This window comes from Lycium ferocissimum, chromosome 5 (assembly GCF_029784015.1).
Source record: "Lycium ferocissimum isolate CSIRO_LF1 chromosome 5, AGI_CSIRO_Lferr_CH_V1, whole genome shotgun sequence".
NCBI lineage: Eukaryota > Viridiplantae > Streptophyta > Magnoliopsida > Solanales > Solanaceae > Lycium > Lycium ferocissimum.
Genome location: NC_081346.1, coordinates 34,145,289 through 34,160,769, shown reverse-complemented (window position 1 = coordinate 34,160,769; position 15,481 = coordinate 34,145,289).

The window sequence follows — 15,481 nt, the reverse complement described above, 5'->3', positions numbered from 1 at the left end:
GCTACGCTTATTTGCCTGAGCGTGCAAGTCTACATTTAAGAGGATTTACATTAACATTAGCCTCTTCATCGTACACTTGTACCAAGTTTCAAATCAAACTATTCTATATTCTGCCGAAAATCAGGCAAAGATCTCCCCGTTTATATGCCTAGCCCGAATTCTAAATTCAACAACCAACAACAATTCCAACAATACCAACATTAACCATAATATTTCCAACTTCAAAATACTTCATAAACATTCCATATGGTGTTTGTCCCATATTTCCATCACGAGAACCATTTTATAACGATTTTACTGACTCCTTCTCCGTAAATAACCAATACTAACACAAATAGAAAGAGATTCATACCTTTCCCTCGATAATAATGCTATATATTTACTCCTCCACCTTGAACTTAAGCCACAAAGCCTCAATACGCGAGTTTGAAGTCGCAACTATACGTTGTCGGGACCGGAATTGGGAATTATACCCCGGTTTCGGGCTAAAAGTTGGTGGTGGAAGGTTGGGGAATTTTCTAGAATATTTGGAATGTTTTTTGGTATGATTTTTGGCTGAAAATGAGGGGTTAAGCCCCTTTATATAGCTGCTCCGAAGTCACTTGTCGCAAAGATGCGTAGCGATCTTGTAGCACCGACTCTTCATGTTATCCTTTGTTCATCCGCGAAATTATTTCGAGACCTAAAACTTTTATACACCAATCTCTTTATTTGCATACTTGGATATGTCCAAAACTCCGTACGATCTGTATAACTTATTCAACATCCCAAACTTAGCAAAACTTATTTTATTTTACTTCCGATTCGTTTAACCTCCAACCTTCGCGGCACTTGCTTATCACTTGTTGAACGTAACATAAACACTTATAACTTCAAACATAATCCTGTCCTTTGAGCTTGTGTGACTAACCTATGATGCAACTCAACGCACGAGAATACGGGATGTAACATCTACGCCAGTTGGTGATCCAGTTATAGCTAGGTGAGTATACCGAGGCTGTGTTGTAGTAGTTTGTAACTGCCATACCCCAGCAGATTTAGTTGAGTTAGACATGATTGACTTCGATGTTATTGTGGGCATGGATTGGTTGGCTTCCTGTTATGCTAATGTCGATTGCAGAACAAAAGTAGTCCGATTCCAATATCCCGGCGAGTCAGTCCTAGAGTGGAAGGGTAAAGCTGCTTCGCCGAGAGGTAGGTTTATTTCCTACCTTAAGTCAAGGAAGATGATCAGAAAGGGGTATATTTATCACCTGGTTCGAGTTCAGGATGTACAAGAAGAGTCACCGACCCTTCAGTCTGTCCCCGTGATTAATGAATTCCCAGAAATATTCCCAAATGAGCTCCCAGGCAATCCTCCAGAGAGAGAGATTGATTTTACTATTGATCTATTGCCAGATACTCAGTCAATATCTATTCCTCCTTATAGGATGGCACCTGTGGAGTTGAAAGAATTAAAGGAGCAGTTGAAGGATCTACTTGAGAAGGGCTTTATTAGGCCCAGTGTATCGCTGTGGGGAGCACCGGGATTGTTTGTAAGGAAGAAGGATAGCTACTTGCGAATGTGTATCGATTACCGACAATTGAATAAAGTGACTATAAAGAATAAATATTCACTTCTGAGGATTGATGACTTGTTTGATCAACTACAAGGCGCTAAATACTTCTCGAAGATAGACTTAAGATCGGGGTACCACCAGGTTAGGGTGAAGGAGGAAGACATTCCAAAGACGGCTTTCTAGACTAGATATGGCCACTATGAATTTCGTGTTATGTCGTTCGGGCTAACTAATGCTCCAGCTGTGTTCATGGACTTGATGAATCGTGTATTCAGGCCCTTCTTAGATCTGTTCATGATTGTGTTTATAGATGATATTCTGGTTTATTCACCGTCAGAGGCCGATCATGCAGAACATTAACGAGCAGTGCTTGGAGTTCTTCAAGGTAGAGAGTGGTATTCCAAGTTCTCTAAATGTGAGTTCTGGTTGAACTCTGTGGCTTTTCTGGGTCACATTATTTCAGATGAAGGCATTAGAGTGGATACTCAAAAGATTGAGGTTGTGAAGAATTGGCCAAGACCCACGACACCAACGGAGATACGTAGTTTCTTGGGTTTGGCTGGTTATTATAGAAGGTTCGTAGAAGGATTTTCTTCTCTTTCAGCCCCGTTGACTAAGCTAACTCAGAAATCAGTTAAGTTTTAGTGGACGAATGCGTGTGAGCGGAGTTTTCAGATATTGAAAGATAAGTTGACCTCGGTACTCGTTTTGACTCTTCCAGAGGGAACAGACGGCTATGTGGTATATTATGATGCTTCAGGTATTGGTTTGGGCTGTGTATTAATGCAGCACGACAAGGTTGTCGCTTATGCTTCAAGACAGCTGAAGCAACACGAGAAGAATTATCCAACCCATGATCTTGAGTTAGCTGCAGTGATTCATGCCTTGAAAATGTGGAGACACTATTTATACAGTGTTCATGTTGATATCTATACTGATCATAAGAGCCTCCAGTACATCTTTAAGCAGAAGGACTTAAATTTACACCAGAGACGATGGCTAGAGTTGCTGAAAGATTATGATGTCGACATTCTGTACCATCCTGGGAAGGCCAATGCAGTAGCCAACGCTCTTAGTCGTAAGTATATGGGTAGCCTGTCATACTTGCAGCCAGAGAAAAGGAAGCTAGCTCGTGATGTTTGTCGGCTAGCTGGTCTGGGAGTCCGATTGATAGACTCGGGTGATATAGGAGTTACATTTCAGAATATAACAATGTCTTCTTTGGTAGCAGAGATAAAGGAGCGTCAATACGAGGATCCTGTTTTAGTTCATTACTGAGATACGGCACCTCGGAAGGAAAAGACACCCTTTGTGATTACCAGGGATGGAGTACTCAGGTACCGAGGTAGATTATGCGTTCTTAATGTTGCAGGACTTCGTCAGCAGGTTATGAGAGAAGCCCATTATTCTCGGTATTCTATCCATCCGGGCACAACAAAGATGTATCATGATCTCAAGGAAGTGTATTGGTGGGATGGCATGGAGAAAGATATAGCAGAGTTTGTCGCTCAGTGTCTAAATTGTCAGCAAGTTAAAATAGAGCACTGGAAGCCCGGAGGTTTATTGCAAGCTATGGAGATTCCGACATGGAAATGGGAGATAATTGATATGGATTTCATTACAGGTTTGCCCCGTACTCAGCGGAAGTATGATTCAATCTGGGTCATAGTTGATAGGTTTACAAAGTCAGCCCACTTTCTGCCTGTTAGAACTACTTATGCAGTGGAGGATTATGCGAAGCTTTACCTTAAAGAGATTGTACGACTTCATGGTGTTCCTATAGCCATTATTTTAGATAGAGGAGCGCAATTTACAGCTAACTTCTGGAAATCTTTTCAGAATGGATTGGGGACTCAGGTGAGCCTTAGTACTGCATTTCACCCGCAAACAGATGGACTAGCGGAGCGTACTATACAAACACTTGAGGATATGTTAAGATCTTGTGTACTTGATTTCCAAGGCAGTTGGGATGATCATTTACCTCTTATTAAGTTTGCCTGTAATAACAGTTATCATTCCAGGATCATTATGAGTCTTTGTATAGGCGGAGATATAGATCCCCTATGGGGTGGTTTGATATTGGAGAAAACCAGTTAGTGGGCCAAGATTTAATTCAGCAAGCAGTTGAAAAAGTGAAAATGATTCAGGAAAGATTACTAACAGCACAGAGTCGACAGAAATTCTATGTAGATAATCGGCAACGCAGGTTAGAGTTTGAGGCAGATGACTGGGTTTTCCTGAAGGTTTCGCCTATGAAAGGGGTAATGAGATTTGGCAAAAAGGGTAAGTTGAGCCCTCGATACATTGGACCATATAAAATTATTCGTACGGTGGGTAAGGTGGCATATGAGTTAGAGTTACCTTCTGAGTTGAAGTCTGTACATCCGGTATTTCATGTGTCCATGCTCCATAAGTGTATAGGAGATCCTTCAAGAGTCGTACCGGTAGATGATATTCAGGTGACTGAGCAGCTATCATATGAGGAAATACCAGTGGCTATATTAGATAGACAGGTTCGTCGATTACGAACTAAAGATGTGGCTTCTGTTAAAGTACTGCGAGAAATAATAATGTTGAGGAAATGACTTCGAAAGCGGAAGAGGAAATGAAGGCTAAATATCCCTATTTATTTTCGTCACCTCAGGAGGCTCCGTCTGAGGCATCATCTCCTCCAGGTATTGGTTTCCTTTATAGTTATTGTGATTGGTCGTGTGAGGCCACGGTGTTGTATATTTTAGCATGTGGCCCTGTATGGAATTATTTGGGTTGCTGTATGCAAGTTGGATTGGTATATTTACAGGGGAGACTCTACCGAAATTTTTATAGCCCATGACTTGTATGAACATTCGAGGACGAATGTTCCTAAGGGGGGAAGAATATTACACCTCCCATTTTTGTGGCAAGAAAGTTTTGGCTTATTGCTGGTATATGCCCTTAGTATGGAAATCCACACACGAGTTTTGAGATATTAAGTGCTTCACCTCGCGTGCACCAAAGTATGGGTAAGTGTCCTTCGCAATATAATAGGATTGGGAGTTAAACGGATCGAATCGTCACAAGCCGGGGGACTCAGGGAACTGGCAGGAACTAGTCCCCTTCGACGGACCGTCGACGTGTTGACAGTGGCGTCAACCCACGCCATCGACATGCCGCCGTCTCTGAATCTCAGGTGGAGCAGGGACGGTGCAAGTCAACAGACCATCGACGTGTCGACGGGACCGTCGACCCACTACTGCTGGGGCTAATTTGCCCCATCTATATATATGGAGCCCTCACGTTTTATTTCATTATTTTCCACTCCCAAATCAGAGAATGGCCTAGAATATTTCCTCTCGATAATTTCCATCATATTAGTGGAGATTTGGTATGATCCGAGTCCCGCAAACCCGAGCTTGTGAAGAAGAAAGTGGCTCCTAGGGTTTCATTAAGGTTGTGAAGCTTGGGAAGTTGGAGTAGAAGTTGATCCTTGGAATCTTAGACCCCTCAAGGTATGTAAATGAATCCTATCTTTGTACTTAAGTTAATTACTAAGAGTTTTAGTGGTTTTAAGTGAAGAGAAGATAGTTATGAAAGTGGTAAGTTGATGAAGGGTAAGATGGTGATTAGAGGCTGTTTTAAGAGATGATTAGGAATGGATTTGAGTATATCTTGATATGTAAGTGTTGTCATTGTTGTTGTTGATATTGTGGTTGATGTTGGATTGAATTGGAAGTTGAAGGATTGTTAAGTTTACAAGGGAAATGTTGTCCACAATTCGTTAAGCTCTTTTTATATTTAAAATGGTTAGTACGTGAGTTAAATAAGTCTAATTAAGGCCTATGTTATCTTGGTTGTAGACTTACGAGTTCGAGAAGTAGGAGTTGGACGATTAGATACACTTCAAGGTATGTTAAGGCTATTCCTTCTTCATTTTGGCATGATCCTATGTTATGAGCCAACAAGCGATTGAATGAGCTTCCATATTACTCTACTCTTAGAAGCACTAGGAGTACTTCAGTCTTTGATGTTCCTATACCCCGTATGATTGTTCCTTCTGTTCATGGGTCTTGAGATTACTTATGTTGATGATGTTAGCTCAAAGGTTGTCCATCGGAGGTAATATGACCTTATGTCACTCCGAGAGTTCTATGTATACATTGTAGTTATGCATGGCATTCATATACATATGCATATTGACCCATGACCAGAAGGCGTTATATACGCGTGTATTATATGTATATGGGGTATGGGGAAAGGGATAGGCGTTATATACGCATTACCACCTGATCAGCTGGTGCACCTTGATGATGATATATGGATTGGGCCTTACGTTCCTCGGCATTATTATATGATATATGGATCGGGCCGTACGTTCCTCGGCACTATTATGTGGGATATGGATCGAGCTGAACGTTCCTCAGCACTATGACCTATATTTATGTATATGAGCATGATTATCATTGAGAGCATGCATATTATGCGCCCACAGAGGCATTGTCAGTTATACAGATTTATGCAAATACTTACAAATACTCGTTCATACAAATGCATGCAGAGTTGTATAGATATGATCAGTTATTTAGTCATACAGATGTAGTCAGACAGTCATTTCAGCTCACGAGTTTCATATTTCATTCATGATTCTTTATGCGTTACTCTTATGCTTTACATACTCAGTACATTATCCGTACTGACTCCCCTATTGCTCGAGGGGCTGCGTTCATGCCCGCAGGTTCAGGTAGACAGACAGACGATCCAGCTTAGTAGGACCTCTATCCCGCGGTGGTCAGTGCGCTCCATTTGATCCGGAGTTGCAGTTTATTTTGGTATGCCATTCTTTTGAGATGTATATGTATATGGGTATGATGGGCCCCTGTCCCGTCCTTTCTACAGCTTTATTCTAATAGAGGTCTGTGGACAGTTGTATATATCTGACAGATGATGTAGCCATGTCAGCTTCTATTCTTTTGTGTACGGTATATGTAGCGGCCTAGTCGGTACGCATTGTTCTTTCCAGTTCACATGTGTATATATATGCAGATTGTACACAGATCATGAGGTCCTCCTTTCTTGAGGTAGTATAGTCCAAATTGAGTTATTTGTGGGTCCTTGTTAGAAAGTGTTGTCCAGATACGAGTATAGGGGTGTTTGGTCACTAGAGGTCAAACACTCGTCACGACTCATCGGTTTGGGTCATGACAGTAGCAACCTAGGAACTAACTCCCATAGCCCCTTAACCTTTGAAATACTCCGATTGCAAATACCTCCACTTGACTAAATCTAGCAAAGGAAACTAAGGTTGACTGCCTCTAGCCAAACCCAACTAATACACCTAAGCTAACTTTAGCCAAGGGTACCACTTAATAGATTGAAAGAGATAAACTACCTAACAACTACTAAGAATTTGAAATACCTACAACAACTTTCTTTTTGGGAAGAGTAGGTTTATAATTTTAGCACAACAGAATAAAGACTTACAACAACATAAAGAACTTAGACTAAATTTGTATCTGGATCGGGTTCTTCAATTTTGCAAGTGACTTGTTCTTGTGATCACTTGAATTCTTTCAGCGGCAGCTTTTGCACAAGTTAGATTTGGTTTTTCAAGTGATACCAATTTTGCTGCAACATGTTGTATATATAGTGGGAGCCTATGGGGTGGATAGAGACCACTCATTCACTTTGACTAAAGCATGGGCCAACTCACAGTTGTCCTTGTGTGCAGCAAGTGGCTCGGCTTTACAACTATTCTCTACTGACTGTGCAAGGTGCACAGGGAGCAAGTTACAGACCAGGTCTCTATCTAGTTCTAAAATAGTTTGACAATCATCAAAACACAAATGCACTTGGACTTGTCAATTTCCCCCTTTTTGATGATGACAAACTAATAGATGATGTTCCCCCGAAAACCAGCTTCCCACTTGTTCCCCCTGCGAAGCACACCATCATTTTAGAGCACCTGCAACATGTTAGCAACAACACAATGCATTTCTACAAAGATATCTTCCCCCTTAGTTCATTAGCATGTATTCCCCCTTAATCACCGCATGTTCTGTTCAGTTCACTTTCACTACACAATTATATCTTCTCCCTTTTGGCATCATCAAAAAGATTAAAGCACAGCCAACAAGAAGTTCAGATATACTAACTCAGAGCTACAGGGGCAACCTAATCATGAGTAAGATAGAGGAGCGCAAGCTAGCAATAATGCACAGAAACACAACAATATGGCAATAGATAGATCAACATAAGTGCAGATAGTAATCAATTCAGTACACACAAATGATAGTTAAACTGCAAATCTGCCAAAATTCAAGAAAATGTGACTTTAATTTTATGCAAAAGGGATGGGGATAGGAGGGATTTTCTAGACAGTGTAGAGACTTGAAGGGGTTGAACAAGTCTAGGTCAATATCTATGGACGTGGTGATCCTTCATCATCTCATCTCTGAGTGCATCCACTTGAGTTCTCAACTGATCCCTCTCTGCCCGTAGCTTTTCAATTTCTTCTTCTGCTGCTTGACTCTACCTGGTTCTTTTGGCCGTTCAGCCAGTTAGGCTTTTTGAAGGGCATTTTCCTCCTTGAGTTGTTTGATCTCTACATTTGCCGCTTCTTGAGCTTTAATTATAATTGAAAAGGTGGATGGACTTCCAGCACCTGGTCCCTGTGACACAAACTGACACTCCTTCAAGGTGGCTAGAGAGAACACATGGTCTTTAGTTCTCAAGGAGGCTCTACCAGTTCTTACATTAAAGTGCGCAAGGACTTTCGTTAAGAAAAATCCATAAGGGAGACTAGGTCCTCCTTGCGCGATTCGAGCCACCTTAATCATTCTCTCGATCATGATGGCCGGCAAGTTGATTGGTTCAAAAGATGTCAAAGCTTTCATCAGAACCACGTCTGTCACCATGACGGTAGTTCGTCTCTCTATCTTTGGCAAAAGCACTTTGCTGACAAACTCGAAGACTAGTTAATACTCAAGCTTAAGCTCATTCTTACAGAGACTAGCTTTTGCTGCTGACTTTGCAACTTTGACGATGATCTTTTTGAAATCTGGAGATCTCTTGTCTACTACAGTTCTCAATCCCGCTGTCTTTACTCTCAAGATCTCCCCAAGTACCGACTCAGTACGCACAAACTCTCTCAGATTCATTGGTAGGGCCAGAGCATTATCATTTATACAGAGCAGATTCTTATAGAATTCAACTACTTCGGCTTCATATACACATGGTGGTGGTTGAGTAAAGAGATGGCTCCACTCCTGGAACTCCACCATTTCCATCAAATCTTTTATGCCAGGCTCCTCTTTCAGATTGACATCAAAGACTTTTCCAAAAAGAACCTTTTGTTTTTGTAAGTTCTCTTTATTCTTTCTTCCTTCTACTTCACTACTTCTCCTCTTGGAGGAAGCTGGTCTCTCATTTGTACTCATCTTTCTTTTCTTGAGTAACGATAGGGCACTGGGTTCCTCTCCTCTCTTTTCTTCTTGGCTTTGAAGACCCATATTTTCACTCAGACTAGCTTCAAACTTTGGGTCAAGCAAATGCTTATTTTCACTCACCATTTCTTTCTTTGAATTTTTCCATATCAAAGGTGTCTCCTCTTGATCTTCAGAGTCCTCAACACTCGACATTTCTACTGTACAGCGAGAGCTTGAGTCATCGAATCCAGTTAAATCACTACCGAGTGACCTCAATTTCCTTTTCTCAGCCCATGGCTTTCCTGCATCATAGTTTCCCCCTTTTGTTTTTCCAGTTTTGCCACCCATATGATCATATGTTTCTTCTGACCAAAGATAGCCGACAGGGATGCAAACTTCCTAGTCGTTCTACGCTTGCTGGGTTTTGAAGGAACGGGTACAATCAAACCTCTCTATAATGGCAGCGTTTGTCCGAAAATTTCATGAATGCTTTAGTGAGGTGCTGCTATGTATGTATACTGACATTTTATGTTTAGATTTCATTTAACTGTTATAAACAAAAGTAAAAAAGTTTTTAAAAAAAAAAAAAATTATGCTAGTATAAACGAAACCAAAAATACTTGTTAATTTTAAAATCCCAATTGATTTTCATATTTCATTAATTAAAAATTGAAAAGACTAATAAATTACTAAGAAATCCATAATTAGTTATACCATACCGACAAAGAATTAAAATCTAAGGAACATATGCATTTAAATTTTTAAGTTTGATGTAAGAATTCTAAAATTGTAGACTGTTTCATAAATTCCAGTCTCTTAGTAATAATATAATGTTTGAACTGACGAAGATTTTTGTTCAAACTTTCAAAGAAAAGGGAATTTAATAGCTTTCCCTTGAAGGCTGTCTAAGAGCTTAGTAGTATAATTGAAGATTTTTAGACATTCATACTTGAAATTTACTATGTACATAAAATTAATGATGATTATCATAAATATTTTAATATTTTATTTTATAGATAATATATTTCTTACAAAATATTATTACACAATATTTGAGTGTGGCTGTTATAGAGAGGTAATTTTACAAAGAGTGTACCGCTATAATGAATGTCATTGCTGTTATAGGCAGAATGTTGTTATAGAGAAGTAAAATATAACATAAAAAATCAGTTCCGAAGAAAATCAGGCCATTATAGTGAAATGTTGTTATAACGAATGACAATTATAGAGAGGTTTGACTGTATTGGGAAGGCTGGAGTTGTTTCATTTATGTCATGATCAAAGGAAGTTGAGTGCCTTGAGGGTGATAATTTGAACTCCATTTGCTCAGGCTTGATGAGGATTGGTGATGTTTGATAAGCACTTGGTGACAGGATAGAAATGTGGAGAGCTTAGGCGAGTATTGTACGAGAGAGATGTTCAAATGAAGTCCTGAAGTTCAAAGATTTGGGAAAGTGAAAAGAGAGAAGGATGAGGGCAAATGTATTTTAAAGAGGCAGAGGTGGCACTTTAGGATAGGTGTAAGAGGGAGCAACTGATTTATTCAAGAAGGAAGTGATGATTTGGCACAGGCACTCTTTTGAAATTTCTTGGAAGAGGAACAGACACATGACATATCTGGCAATTTTCGCAGTTCAAATACATTTATGAGTACTGAAAGAATTACTGACCTAAGATACAGAGACCTGGTCTCTGATCAAAATTTTTGAAGTATCAGGCCATCATTGTGAATTGTGTAGAATTGCTTATGCTTGAATTATGCTGATCCTTCCATGCATGTATACCTGTAATGGAACAGAAGGGAGTTAGATATAGCCAAAACACTTGTCAGCAGTGTACCTTTTCACTTATTGTAGCCATTTTGAGTGATGCCTTTCTGCAGCATTGTTCATCAGAGATCCTTCCTTTTATCATCACACCACACACATCCTGCTATAAGGGCTTTGAGGGGAGACTTCTTAACCATAATTGCACCTTGGAGAAGTCACTGTTCATCAGTTCATGCTGACTAAATAGAACTAAATAAGGAGGACCTGTGCGTGATAACAAAAGAAATGGAGAAACAGGTGTTTGAGACAAACCAACAAAATATCTTGTTGGAATGTTAAGTGAGAAAAGAGATAGAAACCTCCTCCAAAAGAATAGTAGCAAGTGACACTTTCTTAGAGCTTGAAGCTGAACTAAAGAAAGTAAAGTCAAGTCAAGTCTTACTGCTGAAATTGAGAAGAACGAACTGCTAAGAAAAGATCTGGTAACGGCTAAGTTAGACCTTGATAAAACTCTCAAGTGGACCTGGTTTTCTGATGCAATCTCCTCCCAAAATGAGAAAAATGGAAATGGCAGAAGAGGACTTGGCTGTGAGAAGGAGAAGATGCTCTATGATCTCCACAGCAAACATGTTCCCACAACTAAAGAGCAGCCATTTCCTCCTTGCGGGCAAACAAGTCGTCACCAAGAGCCCTACAAGATAAAGGCTGACGTTGTTCAAAAGAATATGAGTGTTGTCAAGAAGGGAGCCAGAGTGAAAGAAGCAGGTCCTCAAAAGAAAGGACATTTGAATAAGAGAAGGAATGTACTGCCCGTATGGGCTAGAAAGAGTCTGATTCACCCCTTCTATAACTACAAAGGGCCCAAGCTGGTTTGAGTTCCCAAATCCAATCACTAGCATTGCTTAACAGGGTGGGAGAAAGAAGGAGTAGTCAGCATGAACTGATGAACAAAATAAGGACTCACTTGAGGACTCACATGAACTGATGAACAAAATAAGGTTCTATTTTATCACCACGAGTCCCCTTTGTCATTTTCATCCTCAGAATCACTTGAGGAGTATCTCCAGGCTGCAAGTGCTTGCTTCACAATCTCATCAGCCGCCTCTTTCCTTCTGAAACTCCTGTCGGGGACCTAGTTCCTCTTTGCAGTCCTGTCATAACTGTCCTGCCTGTTTTGAGGACAATCCTTCATGAAATGATCAGGTTTCCCACACTTGTGACAAGAGTAGTCGTTTCTGCTGGGATTTCCTGTTATGGGGAACATGCCATTTTTCTTTAACATCTTGTGAAACATTTGCGTGAGATAAGTCATTTCAGAGTCATCATCACTTGACTCTCCATTTGCAGCTTTGAGAACCAGGCTCTTCTTCTTCTTCACCTCATTCTTTTCTTCCTTCTTCATGATCATCTTCATCTCATATGTCTTGAGGTTTCCAATAAGCTCATCGACAATCAATGTATCTAGATCTTTGGCTTCAGAGATAACATTTACCTTGCAATCCCAGGAGTCAGGTAATACACCGGCTCGGTAGTGGTGATGACTTCTCCGAGAGAGTGGAGCTCGTTGATTATGGAGGTCAATCTGGTGTGCATCTCATGAATGGATTCACTCTCTTTCATCTTGAACATCTCATACTCAGTGGTGAGCATGTCGATCTTGGAGTTTTTTACCTGATTTGTTCCTTTATGAGCAGTTTGCAGAGCTTCCCAGATCTCTTTTGCTGATGAATAAGCTGAGACTTGATTGTACTCATCCGGTCCTATTCCCCACACAAGAATCTTCTTGGTTTTATAGTTCTTCTCCACTTTTTTCCTGTCAGATTCATTGTATTCTTTTCTTGTTTTGACAGTGGTCTTTTTACCATCTTTACTTGTGTGAATTGGGATATAGGGACCATCACAGATGATATCCCAAAGCTTTGAATATTCGGCCATAATGAAGTCGTGTATTCTTGTCTTCCACCACCCATAATATTTTTCATTAAATCTGAGTGGCCTGGTGAAAGACTGTCCTTCTTCCATATTTGGTGGGGCTGCCAATTTAAAGATTCTTTCTAGCTGTTAACCTTTTAGAAAGCACATGCTCTGATACCAATTGCTATAGGTTGTGCGTTCACCAAACAGTATATTGGGAACCTGGTTGAGTACCAGTTCCCTTATGCAATGCAGTAAATAAATAAGGAACTGTTTTATCGTGGAAAACTCCTTGCTCAAGGATTAAAAATCACGACCTATCCTAGTAGGATTTCAACTCCGTTACATGAGCAACTTCTGATTACAATCTATTGTAAGCTAGGAACTAACTCTTATAATCCCTCAACCCCTTACAATAGTAGCAACCTAGGAACTAACTCTCACAATCCCTCAACCTTTGCAATACTCCGATTGCAAATACCTCCACTTGACTAACTCTAGCTGTTACACCCCGCACTTTTAGTATTACACCCCGTACCTCGGAGAAGCACTGGTTAAATTTGAATGTAAGTATGTTGAGCTATGGTTAGGTAAAACAACTTTGGAGTGTGAGGAACGAAGCATTATTAAGTATATTGTTTAAGTAAAGGATGAATTATGATCTTGTAAGTCGTAACCGAGAAGGACAACCTTGAAACATGAGAACATGCCCATTATCAAGTATAATAAATGATAAATAGTATGTAGGGGGAGTTTTGGAAGATTCCGGGACCAAGCAAATCAAAGAAAATAAGTTTGTCGAAAATTTGAAAAAAAAATTGGCAGAATTAAGGACAAAATTTTGGGTCAACTTTGGAGGAGTATATTTTCAGGTATATGAGGAGTTTTAAGGTGTTTTAAAAGCCTAAAATGAATTTCGTCGAGTCTAGTTTCCAACGCAACAAACCGCTCATCGATACGACATCGGAATAGAGAATTATGGACGTTACGAGTTAGGCGGGCGGAAGCGGGCGCCACACGATCTTTGCTACGATCTTCGCTACAATACTGCTACAGTGATGCCGACTTTGGCACCCTATATAAGGGGAAAAACCCCATTTTTTGGTCATAAAAACCTCCCAAATATTCCAGAAAAATCAGCAAGCAAAAAGAGAGCATATTTACCTCGTAAAATTGAGGATTTTGAGTAATTTCGAGTGACGGAATATTAATCGAGGTCCAGGTAACGTGTAGTCGCGATTATAGTTTTGTCTTGCGTTGGAATTGACTGGATTCAAAGTGAATATTGAAGATATTGCTGCTCTAGCAAGAATAAGGTATGAATCTCTTCTTATTAATATTAATTTCAGTTATTTACGGAGATAGAGTTATGAAATGATCGTATAATGAATGTTGATGGAGAAATTGAATAAACATCGTGTGGGATGTTTATGGAGCATCTTGGTGTTGATATTATTGTTGTTGATGTTGGTATTGTTGTTATTGTTGTTGGTTATTGGATTGTGATTTCGGGTTAGGCATATAAACAGGGGAGATGCTGCCCGAATTTCGGTAGATTCTAAATGGATTTAAATTAAGGGTTTAAGACGAGCGTATGACGATGAGCCTAACAATAGTATGAATGGTCGTATATGTAGATTATGAGGCTACGAATGATCTTAAGTGAATTACAAGACAGGAAGTAAGTTGGAAGTCGAGAAATTATCTTCCAGGTATGTTAAGGCTAGTCCCTTTCTTCTAAAGGCATGTTTCCTTTCTTATGAATCCAATAGGTGTTTTCCAAATGTCCCATGATACTTCTATGTGAATTCATAAATGTTTTCCAAGAATATTCTTATTCTCAAAAGCTAGAGATTCATGATTCATGGAGTTCTTATGATGCTAAAGATAAACGTGTTTTGTGATGACGATGATCCTATTTCTAGAAACTCCTATGTTATAATTCCTTACATATGTTTCATAACCTCCTTACTTCCAAAAGTTAGAGTTCATGATTCAAAGGCATGACTTTTTCTTGATAATCCATAAATGTTTTCCAAAATGTCCCTATTTTCCGAGTCAAAGAATTATGATTCTATAAGCTTTTATGACAACAACAACAACGGACATGTTTTTACAATGTTAATGACGATGCCAAAGATGAGAATGTTTCTATGATGGTTACGACGATGATGATGATTTCATGTTTAAAAGTCCCAAGCTTATGCTTTCAATGTGAATATGAGAATGTTGAGTTATTTTCGTGATTTTTGTTGATTTTTATTCATTGTTGTTGATCTCGCCTTATAATAATAGTTCCTTCAAGGTGAGATATAGCGATGATGATTGCTCCATAACATAAATCGGAGATTACCGACCTTACGTCACTCTGATAGAGTCGTAGCTTTTATTTGGCTCTCATGCATGCTTTATATATATGTATGTATTTTCTCACACCGCACCGCGCTATAGTCGGCCGGGCATGGCAGCGCGCGTGCACACCACCGCAGCCGGGCATGTTATGATATTGCCCGGACGCGGGAGGCCGGACGCGGGCTAACGATGCTAACACCGAGCCTTAATGGCCGGACATGATACCGTATATATATGACATCGAGCCTTAATGGCCGGCATGATACTATATATATGACACCGAGCCTTAACGGCGGGTACGGTACTATGTATATGTATAAAATGTTTTTTTAAGGCTAAGCATGCATGGCATCCGCCTTATGAGGCATCCAGATGTACAGGTTATCTCTCATATTTCATGTTACCTTTCATATCTATATTATGTTGCTATTCATGCCTTACATACTCAGTACATTATTCGTACTGACGTCCCTTCTTGTGGACACTG